Here is a 12,180-nt window from a genome sequence, read left to right on the forward strand (position 1 = left end):
GATGTCAGCAGGTTTGACTGGAAGAAGAATGACTGTAAGACCTGAAAATGTAATTCTCTGTGTTATACAACACCCCACAGAGTCCCATCTATTCTCTATGTCAGTCATACTGGGAGGCAACTATAACCTGCCACATGTATGAGACTATAGGTCTAAACACCAAAAGTATTTTTTTTGTGAAAGAGCTAATTAGATAGAATAAAGGATGGATATAGAATGGGAAAATTATAGCTTTAATATAGGAGTATGTTTAGAATATATAGCAAACAGTTTATAATATAATAAAAAGTGTGGGCTATTTGTTTAATAACATTTGGCTACAGTATTGTGGTCTACTTTCCTATAAGTACATGTACATTTAACACCTTACAGTATAAAACTGGGTATAATTGTGAAAGTATACTTGTTTGTAAGGGGGGTTGTGTGTTGTTGTTTTGTTGTATGTGTGTTTTTAAAAAAAATTCTGTTATCGGCAGTACCACTGTACTATCTCAGTAGTACGACAATACCTTGTGATTGTAAGAAAGCTTCTGATATTCTCTAAAGCTTTCATAACGAAGCACTAAAAAGCTCCAAATTATTTCGGGTTATGGTTTGTGTGCCTTTCTGAGTAGCAGAGACATAATACTTTGCCAGATGCTTTTGGTATTCTTTTGGAAATCCTGAGAATACTGACTTTGTTTTGTTTTGGAAACGAATGGCAGAAGGAGGAGAGGGTAGTGCTGTTTGTGAGGCTGCAATGGAGGAAAATGAGGAGGCCATTGCCCAGAAGCATGACGAGCTGTAAAGAAGAAAGGCTGAATGGGGTGCGTAGTGTGGTAATTGTTTCTTTATCTGCTGGGGATAAAAAGATGAACATGTGGCATGTGACATGCCCCTAAATGTCACATGGTCATTTCGCTGGAAAGAGGCCAACAGTACTTGCTGGGTACTACTGGCATGTGCAAGCACCTTCACACTATGCACGCTACACGTTTGGCTTGGGCTGAATGCAAAAGAGACTTAGAGTTGGCAGAACTTGAAAATGCAGCAACCACACCAACTGCTGCACTCCAGAGTGCACTACCATCCACTCCAGCCATCCAGACTCATGTTCCAGACACATCTACTGGCTCAACAGCACCCTCCATTCCACCACCTGGTTTGGTGGTTGCAGTGCACTGGCTGAGTCAAGAAGGGCTTGTCTTGGAGCCGAATGTTAGCTCAGCAACATACTGTTTGTACTGCCAATAGTTTCAGCGGCGAGTGATATAAACATTCATAGGGAGCTAGTAATTGGTCAACGGTGCCCTCCCCAGAAGCCATAGAGGTTTTTCTTTGGGTCCCAGGATGTTTTCTTCTGCACTGTTCTGTGCGTTGTTTATTGTTATTTTTTGTTTATATATTTTTTATTGATGGTCCAGTTGACCTGTAGTTTAAAAACAAACAAAATTACAGAAAACGTATAAAAGAAAAAGAGGGGGAAAAAGTTTTGTACAGAACTATTTCCATTTTCATTATAGTAAAAAGTTGGTTATTATTGTGACATTTTCCCACCCAGGTGCAGTAAATAATGTATGTGAAAAAACAGTAAAGGATAAGGTAAATGAATGGTAAGTTATATTATATAGGTATGTATAAGGATGCAATATAGTTTGTAATTTTTTATTTTACTATTGGATTATTTCTAAAATGAAAAAAAAACCTTTGTTATATATAATGTTACCATTTGTTAAAATACATAGTGTTTCTTAGACAAAAGTAACAATAAAGTTACAAATATATGCAATTATTTACCACATAATAAGGTGCAGATAAGCATTATATTGTGGTCATAAGAAATAATTGATAAAACACAAGTTAAATGGATTGTGGAAAAAAACACTTAAATGCTGTGCTGGTCACTTGTGGTAAGAGGATGAAAGAAAATAATAGTTAGAAACTACATTTTTTAATTAAGTCAGTAGATTTTTTTGAAAGTCATCAACCATGCTAGGCTGCATCATGACATATCTACTGATTGCTACTATGAACTATGCTCAGTCCATATTCCAGATTTGTATAAGGTTGTACCGTAAATTATAATTTTGGAGTTAGAATAAGCAGTTAAGAGTTTAGCAACTTTTTAGGCAATCTGTGTTGAAAGGTCAACGTAGTGTCGTCACATTCATTTTATCTTGAAATGTTACTTAAATATATTGTATAATGTTTTCTCCATGATGGAAAATAATGGCAATTCAAGTAAAAGTGTGTCCAGAAATGGAAATTTGATTAGCAGTGAAATGAGTAATCAAGGTATTGTATCATTACAACAACATACTTATTTACCATAATTAACCAAAGTTTCAACACAACGTTCGATGCACTATTTGGAAAAAAGTTAGAATGCACAGCTTGATATGTTACATTATTAAATTATATGGATTTATAATCAGGAATAGGAAGGTACACAAATCTTTCAAATTCCATGACTGTTGACAATGCATTAAAGGGTTTGAAAGTTTCCCAGTAGTAGCTTGCACCAAAGAGTTCTGTATGCGGCAAAGTCTAATTAGCAATAATTCCAAGAATAGCCGTAGAGAATTTGTGTGCATCTTGTTGTTGATTTATAGAGAGGCGAACTGTTCCGATACAAACAGCAACAATATCTCTAATACACAGTTATTTTTCAGACTGAGGTAGGGAATACAGATTACTTATAGTCTTACACAGGGGTGATGTCTAATATGTACAATTCTTTTACTAAAGGTAAATATAGAATAAGATTAACCCTCACATTTCTATAGCAGTTAATCATATTTGCATTACTAAACTGAAAGCCTAACATTCAATGTGGTGTTCCTTTAGGTTTTTCTTACATGGTTGTGTTATGTGTAAAGGCTCATTCTTTGTGAACTTTTGTTTTCACCCCTATCATAGGTTTAGACACAACCAGATATTCTCCAAGAGAAGGAGTGCACATTTTTGTGTCATCAATAATGTTTTCACATGCGATAAAGCTTACTTAAACTATCAACCATCAGCCCAGAAGACAATATGATCATGACAACGATCGACGTAAAAGCTCTCTACACCTCGATACCTCATCAACAAGGATTGGAAGCTATCGAAAGGGTCCTTTTGGATAGCGAGTATTCACAAGAGTTACAAGTGTTCATTTTAGAACTTATGCAGTTTACATTACTACACAGTTATTTTGAACATGACAAAAAATGGTACATCCAAAAGAGCGGCACGTCCATGGGAAATTGTGCCGCACCGGCATATGCCAACCTATTTATGGCAGCATTCGAAGAAGAACATGTCTACCAAAATCCCATTTGGAACGATCACATAGTCATGTATGTAAGATTCATAGATGATATTTTTACCATATGGAGAGGCACAAAAGACTCATTGGAAGAACAACTAAAAATCTTGGATACTAAATTAGATCAAATAGGTTTCACATGGAATATCAACGAAACAAGTGTACAATATCTTGATGTTGAGATCACCAAACATACAAACCTATTTTCCACCAACTTGTACCGCAAAAACACAGACAGAAACAACTTGTTACAATACAAAAGCCATCATCCACCAGCCCTCAAGAAACACCTGCCATATTCTCAAATGTTACGGGTTAAGAGAGTGGTCTCAGAGGCCACACAATGCACAGAACAATTAAACCAAATGACAAAGAGATTCAGTGACAGAGGATATCCTCAAGATATCACTCAAAAAGCATTAATCCGAGCTCAATCAAAATCGAGGCAAGACCTCCTCCAAAGGAAAGAAACAAAACCCAGTAACCGCATCACATGCGTGAGCAAATTCTCCACAGTCAGCCCACAATTTAAGCACATTATCAAAAAACATTGGCCAATGTTAAAATTGGAACCTGACTTTCAGGGTATCTTTGCACAAGAACCAATTTGTGCACATACTCGTTCTAAGAATCTTGCAGATTTTCTAAAACCAAGAAGTGAAGACGCAAGTAAAACTTCCTTTCGTGGAACAGTACCTTGTTATAATTGCAACACATGCAACAACATTATAAAAGGATCCACCATAACACATCCACATAAGGGGTACCCCATATCATTAAAAGTGAACGCAACATGTGACTCAACCAACTTAATCTACATGATAAAGTGCCCATGTGGAGACGTTTATGTAGGACACACAGAAAGAAAATTGAAAATACGCATAAACGAACATAAAAGCACCATAAGACTAAAATCCACGAAAACCAGTATTGCAGAACATTTCACTCAGATGCAGCACAACGTCAGCCAATTAAGAGTGTGCGTTTTAGAAACATTACCTAAAAAAGAAGGATCTTCCAACAAAACGAGTTTATTAAAACAGGAGAATTATTGGATTTATAATCTGGGCAGCCTGAGACCGGGCGGACTAAATGAACGTACTGAATTTCTTTGTTACCTATAAGCATATATATTTCTGTTTACTTATGCATTAAATGACCAACATTTAAATTTATGGTACAGGACTAGCTTTTAGCAGTTCTAATACATAGTGGTAGCGAGCACTAGGGGGGATCGACTAGGTACCCAGTGAACAATAAAGTTATATTGTAAGCAAAAAAAGCTGTGATAGCAATATTAGTGCGCAGGCGCGAACCTCGCAGTAGGAATACCGGAAGAGAAGAGAGACAGCGGGTCGAACCGCAGAGCAGGGCGCAACAAACGCCGAGGTGAGCCATTTAGCCTTTAAATCAACGAAGTATAAGCGCGTAACAAAGCATTAAATATAACCAGCCTCCTTCGAGGGGTTAGAACATCAATAGTAATAAGTCAGCGCGCATAGCGAGGTTAAAATACACGGCAATGCGGTCACATAAAAGACCAATGTGTAGACGGTGAATCCACGCCATAGTTATTCATAGAACTATCCCCGCGCAGCAAACGCTCAGAAAAAGCCATTGCTGAACTTTTGATCGTTTATTAAGATCCTTGTAGCTAGAGACAAACAAACATGTAGCGCGCACTAGAGTAATTTAACACCACGGAGTTAAGAATTAGCATAACAGCATATGTAATGAATCTAATGAAATTACGGATGTTGATTTTATTATTATTTTTTGATTATTGTAGAAAATTATTTCCCTGATGAAGGCAGTAACAACTGCCGAAATGCATTGGATTTCACGAGAAATAAATGAAACAATGGATTAACAAACCAATTTTGAAAATGCATCACGTTTTATTCATTTGAACTTTGAATTTGAATTGAATCTTCAAGCTGGTTGCACAGCACGAATCGGTGCCCAGGGGGACAACTATACCCAACTAGGTATAGCTGCTACTTGTGGTTTATGACGCATCGCTCCAGACGGGGGGTGAGCCCTGGAGGCACGAAAACAAAGCAATAAACACAGGATTAAAAGCGGTGCACGACTCTATACCCATAGCATAAAGCAGAATATGCCATACCCTCTTTAAAAACACTAGACCCAATGTTAAGTAAAGCATAAACCAAGCTTAATTATTGAGATTTATGAAATGTTATGGCATAAATAAATATACAGGCCCTTGTTCTTTCTCTAGAGCAGTTGCTTTAGAAATGTGTTTTGGTTACTTTATTTTGTCAAATTTATCAGTAGGGAATTTCACATCAACATTACTTTTATATTTTAATTTAACAAAATGTAGTACATGTCCAATTGCTCCAATTAAAGGTCTGTGTTCGACATCCAAATTTTGACATAACATTTTTTTACAACAAAATAGGTCTTTTTCTATTCCCACAGTCTGGGACACTGGATTTTCCAAATATAATAATTTAGCAGATAAGGATTTAGTTATCGGAATACTCAGTGAGTTTGAAAACAATCCTTACAAGGTAAATGTATAATTATTTCATTTTCCTTAGATACCATATCCATATTAACATTAGAGCATTTCTTGGATTGGCATCAGACAAGCAATGGGTAGTGTCTTACAATACTTCCTAAGCAGGTTCTAGTTTATTTTCTGTTACTGTTTTGAAAATTGACTCCCCTTTTGCAGGAGTAAGTTGAAGCAGATTGCAAAAAACTATAACATGTTTACTTCCAAACAGAGTATCATTAGATGTCTTGAGTATTTCTGTCACATGAACGTGAACAAAAGCCTTCATTATGTTTGAAACCATAGTAACCTCGTCTATAATCAAAATCTTTCTTTTTTTTAAGAGCTGGACAAAGTTCCTGAGAGGAATCACAAATGAATTCTAAGTTTTCTAGTTTGTTATCATGTACCACTGGTAGTAGTTGGTGTAATGTAATACCTTTAATATTATGTGCACCTAATCCAGTTGGAGCAGTAACAGCACATGATAAGTTGAAACTAGAAACGTTGTGAAGGTAAGCAGTTATAACTTTTATACGGAAATGTTTTCCCAGCCTGGGCTGAGATGTATTGTAATATATGCTGAACATGTGAACATATTCATAAACCATGATCATGTTAAAGCCATGATCTACAGTAGTTGAAATTTGTTGAAATATTTCAAATTGTTCAGTATTTAATATTGATATACGGTAATTCAAGTTCTCACCATCTTTACACATTTCATCCCTAGCAAGTTCTACCTTACCCATAGATTCAGTAGCTACATTCGCAATATTTGGTTGTCCAAACAGGTCTGCAAGTGTAATACTGGAAGGGCTATCGGTAGTTGTAGAATTACATTATATTTCACATTGTATTTGTTTCCCTTTAAAATATCTTGGTCCAACATTTCAACATAAATTTGGAATTCTGGCATTGTAATATATGTTTTATAGGCATAATTAAGCCTGTTCATATTATAATGATGTTCCAAGCAATTCTTTCTCTTTTGGCAATGGTTTAAAAAAGCTGTAAAGTGCTAAACAAATAAACATCTTTATTAGTACTTATGTCATATGTAAGTCTGCAGTGATTAATTAGTGTACGTTTGGAATGATGTATTAAGCAGTCGCCTGTTTCATCAACACAACATTTTTCAGTATTAACATTCTCAACGACATTCTTTCTGTCAGTATAAAATTGACCTACTTCATACAGTGATAACTGTTCCAGTAGAAGACTTCTGTTACAATAGAAAGTGTCCAACAGATTCGTTTTGATAGTGTTTTTGTTCTCTGGCTCGAAGTGAGCAAGATATTCAATTTTTGGCAAACTTTTCAAAACTTTTCTTCGATAGGATGTTAATCCTAAACTGGGCCACGTAATGGTGTAAGATTTAGCATATAAACTTGAAGAACTTAAAGGGTCACACACCTCATAACTGCTGACCTCTCTATAAGATAGCATTTGAAGGCTAAATCGAAATAGCCTTTCAATTAAAGATTGCTCAGCAAATATCTCTTATCATACTTCCTTCATATGTTTTTTCAGCTTTAGTAATAGATGAAGTGACATCGAGGGCTACAGCAGTAGAATTATCTGCAACAAATTGTATATCCATATAGAGCATTCTATATATGTAGTATTAAAGAACTGCAGGCAGTGATTTACTATGATGCATGTGCTCTTTTTAAATCGTATGTCTTTTTAGGAAACATTTCTTAAACGACATGCCTAACAGAAGACATAAGATTGTTGACTCTTCCTTTAATTAGAATTGGTCTTGGTAAAGTAGAACAATATTTTGTGTACTCTTTAGGTTTGTTTTTAAATTTCCGTAAGCAAGTATTAAGTTATATTTGAGGTTTTCATCATTGCTTTCCACCTTCTTTAGGAAATCTGTAGCTGTTCAAGTTCAAGTTCAGGCATTTATAAAGCGCACTACTCACCCAGAGGGTCTCAAGGCGCTAGAGGGAGGGGTTCACTGTTTGTCGAATAGCCATGTTTTCAGTTCTTTTCTGAAGGAGATGTGATTCTGAGTAAGGCGGAGGTGGGTGGGGAGTGAGTTCCAGGTCTTGGCAGCCAGGAAGGAGAAGGATCTGCCACCCATGGTGGTTTTTCGGATGCGCGGGACTGCGGCGAGGGCTTGATTGGATGATCTTAGTTGGCGGGTGGGATAGTAGAAGGACATTCGGGTGTTGAGGCATTCGGGTCCTAGATTATAAAGGGCCTTGTGTGTGTGGGTAAGAAGGCGGAAAGTAATTATTTTGTTGACGGGAAGCCAGTGGAGGTTTTTTAAGTGACCGGTGATGTGCTCTTGGCGCGGGATGTCTAATATGAGTCTCGCTGATGCGTTTTGGATGCGCTGGAGCTTTTTCTGCAATTTTGTTGTAATTCCGGCGTAGAGTGTGTTGCCATAGTCCAGTCGACTCATGACCAGTGCATGGGTGACAGTTTTTCTTGTTTCGAGGGGGATCCAGCGGAAGATCTTTTTGAGAGTGCGAAGGACGTTGAAGCAGGAGGACGATACGGCGTTGACTTGTCTGGACATTGAGAGAGAGGAGTCTAGAATGAAGCCAAGGTTGCGTGCATGGTCTGTGGGTGTGGGCGCTGATCCCAAAGCGGAAGGCCACCAGGAGTCGTCCCAAGCTGAGGGGGAGGATCCTAGGATGAGCACTTCCGTTTTGTCTGAGTTGAGTTTTAAGCGGCTCTGTTTCATCCATTCGGCTACTTCTTTCATACCTTCGTGAAGGTTGTTTTTAGCGGTGTTGGGGTCTTTGGTGAGGGAAAGGATCAGCTGGGTGTCGTCGGCGTAGGAGATGATGTTGAGGTTGTGTTGACGTGCGATGGAGGCGAGGGGACTCATGTAGACGTTGAAGAGGGTGGGACTGAGTGAGGAGCCTTGAGGTACGCCGCAGATGACTTCGGTGGGCTCTGAATAGAAAGGGGGGAGTCGGACTCTCTGGGTTCTCCCGGCTAGGAACGAGATGATCCAGTCCAAGGCTTTTCCTTGAATGCCGATGTTGTAGAGGCGTTGTATTAGGGTGTTATGACAGACAGTGTCGAAGGCGGCGGAGAGGTCGAGTAGAATGAGGGCCACTGTTTCACCGTTGTCCAGGAGTGCTCGGATGTCGTCGGTCGCCGCAATGAGGGCGGTTTCGGTGCTGTGTTTGGCTCGAAAGCCGTTCTGTGAGGGATCCAGGGAGTTGTTGGATTCAAGGAAGGCTGCGAGTTGGCTATTGACGGCTTTCTCGATGACTTTGGCCGGGAAAGGGAGGAGGGAAATGGGTCGGTAGTTTTTCAGTTCTGAGGGGTCTGCTGTTGGTTTTTTCAGAAGGGCGCTGAGTTCGGCGTGTTTCCATATTTCTGGAAAGGTGGCGGAGTTGAAGGAGCAGTTGATGACATCGCGGAGTTGGGGAGCGATGATGGAGTCAGCTTTGTTGAAGATGTAGTGGGGACAGGGGTCAGAAGGTGAGCCAGAGTGGATTGAGTTCATGAGGCGAATGGTGTCTTAAATGGTGATTGGGTTCCAGGAGTTAAGGTAGTTAGTTGGAAGGGTGGGATTTGAAGGGGGTGGGGTGAGTTGGTCATTGGGAGTATTCTTTAAGCTGTTGTGGATGTCGGCAATTTTGTTGTAGAAGAAGGAGGATAACGCATCGCAGAGTTCTTGGGAGTTAATGATGTCGTTGAATGCTGTGGGAGGGTTGGTGAATTCTTTGACGATATTGAAGAGTTCCTTGCTGTTATGAGAATTGTTGTCGAGACGGTCCTTAAATGCTGAGTTCTTGGCGGATCGAATCAGTTGGTGGTGTTTGCGGGTGGCTGTCTTGAGGGAGGCCATGTTGTCTGAGGTTGGTTCTTTTCTCCAATTCTTCTCCAGGGTGCGGCATGTCTTTTTGGATTTTTTAAGGTCATCATTGAACCAGGGAGCCTTTTTGCTGGATGATTTCAACTGGTGTTTTTTCAGGGGTGCTAGTTCGTCTGCACTGTGGGTAATCCATTGCCTGAGGATGGTGGCCGCTTGGTCTGGGTCCGTTGCTAGGGTGGGAGTATTTTGGCTGAGTGATGTGAGGAGTTGGTCGGTGGTGATTTTGTTCCATTTTCTTCGGGGAAAGGGTTGTGGACGGTTGTGGGTCAGGGTTGTTTTGTAGCTGAAGTGAACACAGCTGTGATCCGTCCAGTGGAGAGCTGTAGTGTGATCGAAGGAGATGTGCTTGCTGGAGGTGAAGATAGGGTCGAGGGTGTGTCCGGCTGTGTGAGGGGGGGTGTCAACAAGTTGTTTGAGTCCGAGATTGGACAGGTTGTCCAGAAGGGTAGTGGTGTTGTTGTCGAGAATGTTGTCAAGGTGGTAGTTGAGGTCTCCTAGAAGAATGTAGTGTCGATTAGGTCCCAGAGTTCGGTTGCATGTCTGTCGACCGAGCGGGTGTTCAGTAGGATGCATTTCAAGTCGTTGGGTTCGGAGCTGTGAATGGAGGAAGTGTGTTTGGTGAGGGTCCTGAAGCAGTTGAACTTACAGGAGAGGCAGGAGAATGGGCCGTGGGTACGTCCTGGGGTAGCTGCGTAGCAAAGTGGGGTGCGTCCGGCGTTGAGGGCGAGGAGAGTAGCGGCATCATAAGTTACTCTGGGGGGTTGGGAGCGGCATAGAGCAGGGGGACGGGCGCTGGGCGCGGTCCAGGCGCGGACGGGCGCAGACGGGCGCAGACGGGCTTACCTTTGGCGCACCTTCGGCGCGTATCCGCTGCGCGTGGACGCTGCGCGCATTTGCATCTATCATAAATTATAGGTGGGGGAGGGGCGAGGGAGGGACAGCTGGGAGGCGGGTGCGTGCTGGGGAGCCTCTCTACGAGGCAAAACAAACAAAATGGCCGGGTAGGATAAACAAATGACTAGCCAGGCGGGCAGTCCGATCTACAATGCAGTCAGCAGTACAGCCAAAACACTTAGAGCGAAAGCGAGTGCACAATCAATAGTAGAATATTCAGCAAATCAATTTAGACCAATGCGAGCGCTCAATTGATGGTAACACTGCTTAGCAATTCAATTAGGCAAATGCGAGCGCGCAATTAATAATTCTATGAACAGAAAAGTAGTCACACTGAGATACCAGGCAGCCAGGGAGAGCGCTGTGAAATGCGGTCAGGGAGCGTGGGGGAGCGACCTCTTCTCACGAGGATAGGGAGGTCACAGAGCTATGGACACGAGGCAGCCTGAAGGCAGTCTGTGGGAGGGAGGGGCAGCTGGGAGGCGGGTGCGTGCTGGGGAGCCTCTCTACGAGGCAAAACAAACAAAATGGCCAGGTAGGATAAACAAATGACTAGCCAGGCGGGCAGTCCGATCTACAATGCAGTCAGCAGTACAGCCAAAACACTTAGAGCGAAAGCGAGTGCACAATCAATAGTAGAATATTCAGCAAATCAATTTAGACCAATGCGAGCGCTCAATTGATGGTAACACTGCTTAGCAATTCAATTAGGCACAAAGCGAGCGCACAATTAATACTAGAACTAAACAGCAATTCTAATTAGGCAAATGCGAGCGCGCAATTAATAATTCCATGAACAGAAAAGTAGTCACACTGAGATACCAGGCAGCCAGGGAGAGCGCTGTGAAATGCGGTCAGGGAGCGTGGGGGAGCGACCTCTTCTCACGAGGATAGGGAGGTCACAGAGCTATGGACACCGAGGCAGCCTGAAGGCAGTCTGTGGGAGGGAGGGGCAGCTGGGAGGCGGGTGCGTGCTGGGGAGCCTCTCTACGAGGCAAAACAAACAAAATGGCCGGGTAGGATAAACAAATGACTAGCCAGGCGGGCAGTCCGATCTACAATGCAGTCAGCAGTACAGCCAAAACACTTAGAGCGAAAGCGAGTGCACAATCAATAGTAGAATATTCAGCAAATCAATTTAGACCAATGCGAGCGCTCAATTGATGGTAACACTGCTTAGCAATTCAATTAGGCACAAAGCGAGCGCACAATTAATACTAGAACTAAACAGCAATTCTAATTAGGCAAATGCGAGCGCGCAATTAATAATTCTATGAACAGAAAAGTAGCCACACTGAGATACCAGGCAGCCAGGGAGAGCGCTGTGAAATGCGGTCAGGGAGCGCGGGGGAGCGACCTCTTCTCACGAGGATAGGGAGGTCACAGAGCTATGGACACCGAGGCAGCCTGAAGGCAGTCTGTGGGAGGGAGGGGCAGCTGGGAGGCGGGTGCGTGCTGGGGAGCCTCTCTACGAGGCAAAACAAACAAAATGGCCGGGTAGGATAAACAAATGACTAGCCAGGCGGGCAGTCCAATCTACAATGCAGTCAGCAGTACAGCCAAAACACTTAGAGCGAAAGCGAGTGCACAATCAATAGTAGAATATTCAGCAAATCAATTTAG

Source organism: Lissotriton helveticus, chromosome 7, assembly GCF_964261635.1.
Source record: "Lissotriton helveticus chromosome 7, aLisHel1.1, whole genome shotgun sequence".
NCBI classification, from domain to species: domain Eukaryota; kingdom Metazoa; phylum Chordata; class Amphibia; order Caudata; family Salamandridae; genus Lissotriton; species Lissotriton helveticus.